The following is a 6,228-nucleotide window of genomic DNA, read 5'->3' as shown; positions in this document are numbered from 1 at the left end:
AGACTTTCTTTATTAAATTATTTTTACTCGCAGGAAATAAACAATAAATGTGCTGTGTATGATTATCAATGGCTACCTACTGTCAATAGACTTCCTTTTGACCTGGTACAAAATATATTATTGTATTATGGTCTTGAGTATGTTCAGTTTCCAATCGTATTACAAAGAAAAAACAGTGCATAATGGCGTTTCCCTATATTTTGCAACAGTGCAAGTATTTCTAACATGGTAATAGACGCATACGTACTAAAAAATACGCTGCCAAATTAATGGGGTGAATTTGATTGTAGAAGAAGCGAATTGTATTTATGACAACGAGCAAATATTGTGGAAAACACGTGGAGCATCACCTTGACCACCAGATGGCGCTACATCGTGCCCGGTTTTAAGAAACATTCGAGTCAAACAAACTAGTAGAAAAAAATATTTCCCGCAAGTCAGTTGAACTTTGCTTCCGCTTAGATTCTATTTGACACTCGTTTAATGAGTGCAAACTGAAAAATCTATTTTGTCAGGCTTCCTTTGTGTTCATGCAGTTTAAGCGGTTAGATTGAGTTTAATCTGGTCACGAGATCTGACTGTGCAGAATGGTACAGTCCGCGGGTGATGTTTCCTGGTTGTGAGTGGTTTCTTCGGGGTGTGAGTTGCATTCCAAGAGGTGTGTGCTACGAGTCTGAGCTCAGCCTGTGGTGTGGACTCGGAGCCCTGCTGACGCTGCAACCTGTTGTCTTGAGACAGGAACGGGTGGTTCGAGGCTGGCAGAGGGTGGGCACTGTCTAGAGTTTCCTTTCAAAGAACATGACTCCTCCGGTGTGTGGGCAGCCGCGGTGTGTAACTCGGAGGGAGCAACTTCCAGCGCACAGGTGACAAGTTGGAGCATGAAACTGGGATCGGCTGCGAGAAAACACATTCCGAGGAGCTCTCCGACAGCAGAGACCCTGCTGGAAGGTCCCGAGCGGCGATTCTCGAGATAATGAAAAGTCGCAGTGTCTCAACGCACTCTGCATCAAGGTAAAGTCCGCACAGACAGACGCTCACGCGGTTCTATCACTCTCGTGACATTGGGTTGTTTTAAGATTCAGCATGAAGTATTATGCACTCGTTTAGTTATCTAATAATGCTAAAGTACAGACTGTTTATTTATTCAAGATGCAATGGTGTTACTAAGCTGCAGGACTAAATAAACACTAGCTGTTCCTTAAAGATTGCATCTTTGTAATCAATGACAGGGTCGAGTGTATAGTTTAAAGTGCGAGTCTTTTTTTCCAAGTGCATTCTGCGAGCAAACTGATTTAGCTCGGGGCCTGAAATTAGCGCCTGTAAAAGGGAATGTATCGGAAGCACAAACTAGTTCAACTAGTATTGTAGTTTGTGCCCAGGGCGCAGTTGTGGTCACCATACTTGAGCAGGTGTTTATTTAAAACAGGCTGTATGTATGTTCATTCAATCTTTGGCCTCTGTGTGGAGTGTCATAAATTTGACTCTGGTGATTTTGGTGGGTGTCAGACTCCATTGGGGCTTATTTACAAGCACCTTGCGCCGCAGGTGCGTCAATTTTAATATGGGGAAAAAGCCGACGTACCGACGGCGCAAGGGGCTTGTTAACAAGCCCCAAGACAGCTAAAGCAAGGGTGTAAGTGGGTGGTCCCTCCGGGTCTCAAACCAGGTTGTAATTAAATGTTAGCTTTGAAACTGGTGTCACTTATGGGCCTTATGATCATGTCCCTAATTTTACAGACACGCACTGCTCTATTTCTGAACAATGAATGTAATCTAAATCTGCGATTTAGTTTCTGTTTATATTGCACGTGTTTTACTTAGTCTTCCATTCCCTAGGAGCGTTTATTCATTCTTGTTTGTTATATTTCTGTAGTTTTTTTTGCAGCATAATACCATTGTATAGGGAATACTTTGTATTAAGTCGCATCCATGTGTTTATTATGGACTACCACTGAGTGTCCTGGAGTTGAAGCGGAAGTGCGATTTTGTGACAGTTCCTGTCACTGGGCCAAGGAGGTGTTCCACGCGGCCATCCAGTCCATGGCCTCTCTGCAGAGCGCACAGAGCAATGGCCACGTATGTCAGTTGCAACTGTTATTGCATGCAAATATGTGTGGAGGAGGTGCACAGCTGTCAAAATATTGACAGGTGTAAGTAGATGGAAAAATGCAGTGCTTAAGTTAGTAGGTGTGTTTTGTGTGGGGGGTCGTAAAGTGAAGGTCTAAAACAATACAATCCACATCTATCACATCTATCATAACCCATACACATACATGAAATGTATTCAATAATCTCTCAATGAGTTCAATTATATGTATCAATCAGTGTCTTCTTATTTAATAGATCCTGATAGAGAATGTCTTTTAAAAAATATACTTTCATATCAATATATTTCCGACTGCATGGAGGACACGGTGTCGGTTTATGGGCCTCTTTTTGACAGACTGTATTCAGGATTAGGATGTGGATGAGTGGATCGTATTGTTTTAGAGCTTAATTGTAGGCATATGTATGTACATGTTAATTGTCTGTCTCAGTTGTATGTGAATAATAAAATAATTTTGATAATGTTTTACACTAATGTGTTGACGAGCTCTGTTCATTATGGAATAATATGTTAGTATATATATATATGGAATGGTTGCCTTAGGATTTAAATTCTAGTTATTGTGTCCCTGCCTCAGAAACATTCACCTTTGCAGGGAGTCCCCTTGTATGTGCATTGTTGTAGGTGTATGTCTGTTGGTGTATAAATACCTGGATGCAATAAAGAAAGTACAGCTAAGCAGCAAGATACTACTTGAGCAGCACACTATGCACATTGTACACTGTCAAGGCATACCCTTATTTACATAGGCCACACCCTTTTAGAGACCCCCTCCACATTTTTACATCCCGATTAAAGCCCTGTAGCACAATTATCACTCTGCTGAACTAAGCACAGATGTGCTTGTGCTACACTCATTATTGAACGCTTAGAAGTATGAGTTCATTTTGCTTTAAAGCGTCACTTTGTTTGTGGAAAACATTCTGCAAATGTGCCGCACTGAATAAAGGTAGAACTTCATTCCAGGACAGGGAATGTTCCTAAAATCTGAAGATTCTGGGTCATCCCATAAAGGCATGTTTTCATTCTCTGTGATGTATGAAGTGCAGGAAGGGGAAGAATACTGTTTTTTCATGTTCTGTTTTTAGATGCTTTTTTATTATGTTTCTTGACTGCTGGTGTCTGTAGTACACATTGGGTATACTCTAGCGACATGGTGCTTTGAGCAATGTGAGTGGCATGTAGCATAGCCGAAGTATTAGTGGTTGACTGGTAGTTCCATATGTGAAAGAACTATAATACACAAGAGCGTGCCTTCTACTAATAAAAGCCTTTCTGTAATTTCCTTACTGCAGGCGAATTGTGACGTATGCGATGTCTTATTTTTTGCACTCTATAGGTCATTACTGGTCTGTGTGTTTCTACGCGTTCTGAGGTGCAACATTTTTTAAACCTAATATTAAGGAGATTCTAATATCTGTTTTTTTTGCAGCAAATTGCTAACTGCTTTTTTGGTGTGTTTAATTTTGCACTCCAGATTCCGCTTATATTCTTCAAGTCTCCAACATTGCCACATATTTCTTCTAAAATAGCAAAACACCAAGGGTCTGTTTATGGTTTGTGGATAGGGTGAAGACGTGCCAGTGCATTATAAGGATCAATCTGCCACCCGCCACACATTATAAGAATATTGCAAGTCACAGAAGAGCTCCATGACCTTTCAAACTAACTCTTTGGCTACTTGCAGTATTTTTCTAATGTACAACTGGATACTTTATCCAGAGAAATATTACACCATCTTGTCATATATATATATATTTTTTAGTAATTACTATAACATCAGTTCCTTGTCAATTTTCCTCATTACACACCTTTGCGATTCCCTGAAAAAGCTTCAGTTGAAGGCTTGCTATGATCCAAAATCTAAACAAAACGTATACATTCCCAAACTATGGTTCTCTACAGCATCTTGAAGCTAACTAAAGCACTACTTATGAAATCAGATGTCATACATGACATTGCAAATGGCATAATCAATTACATTACTGTTGAAGTCCCATGTCTCTGCTTCAATGATGATATCACTGATGCTGCAAATTATTATTTTTTCTTTTCCACGTTTGTCTTCTGTCTTTGGAAATGTAGATATGTAGCCTGTGTGAAAACACCTGCCTAGTAAAAGTGGTGGTAAAGCCTTCCCATTACAAAGAATGTGGATGAGAATACAGGAGTGTGATGTCAGCCATCTTCTTTCTCTAAATGTATGTTATGATGTCATAATAGTGATGTGATATTTTATGTCATCTGTAAGATCGTTTGAGGTCATGAGAGGCTATGGCAATTCAGTTCTTGTAAAAACAACTCACGCACCCAGGCGAGGAGCCTGGAGCACGTGCTACGTTATCAGAGGCTTTTATCAAAGCTTTGACCAAGAAGCATTGTCTTGTGCCAGAGGATCAGCTGCGGAAGAAGGAATAAATAAAAAGTCAAGGCGATTTTTATCTGGTCTTGATAAGGTGCAAGGTGTGTGCTGGAAGGTTTGTGTCAGCAGTTATTTAGATTGTATGTTTACAAAGGGTACTATTTTGAACTGTGATTGTTTGTTTGTGTGCAGTGCAGAAACCTTCACACCAAGGTGTCTATCTGACATAACAAACAAGCATTTACAATGCAATGGCCTCGGCTTTGTTAAAGTTAGAGCTATTGGCATTGCAAATGGCATTTTTAAAAAAAAACATAAATAAATGGTATTGTCATTTACAATGGCAATAGGTGAGCATTAGAGAGTAGTAGAGAGTATTAGCGGACACAGAGCCACACACACAGAAAGCCACACACACCCACAGAGCCACACACACACACACACACACACACCCAGAGCCACACACACACACACACACAGAGCCACACACAGAGCCACACACACACACACACACACACACACACAACCACACACACACACACAGAGCCACACACACACACAGCCACACACACAGAGAGAGCCACACACAGAGAGCCACACACACACAGAGAGGCCGCACACACACACACAGAGTCACACACACACACACACACACAGCCACACACACACACAGAGACACACACACACAGTGAGCTACACACACACACACACAGAGCCACACACACAGAGCCACACACACAGCCACACACACACAGAGCCACACACACAGAGAGCCACACACACACACAAAGAGAGAGCCACACACACACAGAGCCACACACACGCACACACAGAGCCACATACATACAGACACAGAGAGCCACACACACACAGAGCCTCACACACACACACACACACAGAGTCACACACACACAGAGCCACACACACAAACACAGAGCCACACACACAAACAGAGCAACACACACGCACACACAGAGCCACGCACTCACTCACAGACACAGAGAGCCACACACACAATCGAGCACAGCCAGGGAACAAAGGCAAGAAAACACGAGCACAGCTAGGGAACAGAGGCAACAAACACAAGCACAGCCAGGGAACAGAGGCAAGTAGAAACCACGAGCACAGTCAAAGAACAGAGGCAAGAAGAAAACACAAGCACAGCCAGGGAACAAAGGCAAGAAAAAAACACGAGCACAGTCAGGGCACAGAGGCAAGAAAAGACGAGCACAGCCAGGTAACAGAGGCAACAAACATGAGCGCAGCCAGGGAACAGAGGCAACAAACACGAGCGCAGCTAGGGAACAGAGGCAACAAACACGTGCACAGCCAGGGAATAGAGGCAAGAAGAAAACACGAGCACAGCCAGGGAACAGTGGCAAGAAAAGACGAGCACAGCCAGGCAACAGAGGCAACAAACATGAGCACAGCCAGGGAACAGAGTCAACAAACACGAGCACAGCTAGGGAACAGAGGCAACAAACACGAGCACAGCTAGGGAACAGAGGCAACAAACAGGTGCACAGCCAGGGAACAGAGGCAAGAAGAAAACACGAGCACAGCCAGGGAACAGAGGCAACAAGAAAACACGCGCACAGCCAGGGAACACAGGCAACAAGAAAACACACGCACAGCCAGGGAACAGAGGCAACAAACACGCGCACAGCCAGGGAACAGAGGCAACAAACAACAGAGGCAAGAAAACACAAATGACAAGCAGGGAACAGAGGCAAGAAAAAAAAATGAATGACAAGCAGGG

The 6,228-nt window shown here is 42.8% G+C and overlaps 1 protein-coding gene across 2 annotated transcripts in view; it reads left to right on the top strand.

The window, feature by feature from the left end:
- The first annotated feature begins 439 nt into the window (after window positions 1–439).
- The window catches only part of TBC1D2 (TBC1 domain family member 2), a 511,011-nt gene continuing 505,222 nt past the window's right edge, over window positions 440–6,228 (top strand). Inside the window, exon 1 of one of the 2 annotated variants that reach the window (XM_078676557.1) lies at window positions 440–1,011. The gene's annotated coding sequence lies outside the window, so the exon portion shown is untranslated. The remainder of the gene's footprint in view (window positions 1,012–6,228) is intronic. The other variant, XM_078676558.1, reaches the window with a different exon arrangement.

This window comes from Lissotriton helveticus, chromosome 2_1 (assembly GCF_964261635.1).
Source record: "Lissotriton helveticus chromosome 2_1, aLisHel1.1, whole genome shotgun sequence".
NCBI classification, from domain to species: Eukaryota; Metazoa; Chordata; class Amphibia; order Caudata; family Salamandridae; genus Lissotriton; species Lissotriton helveticus.
Note: the sequence above shows the minus strand (reverse complement) of the source record. Positions and strands in the feature narration are given on the sequence as shown.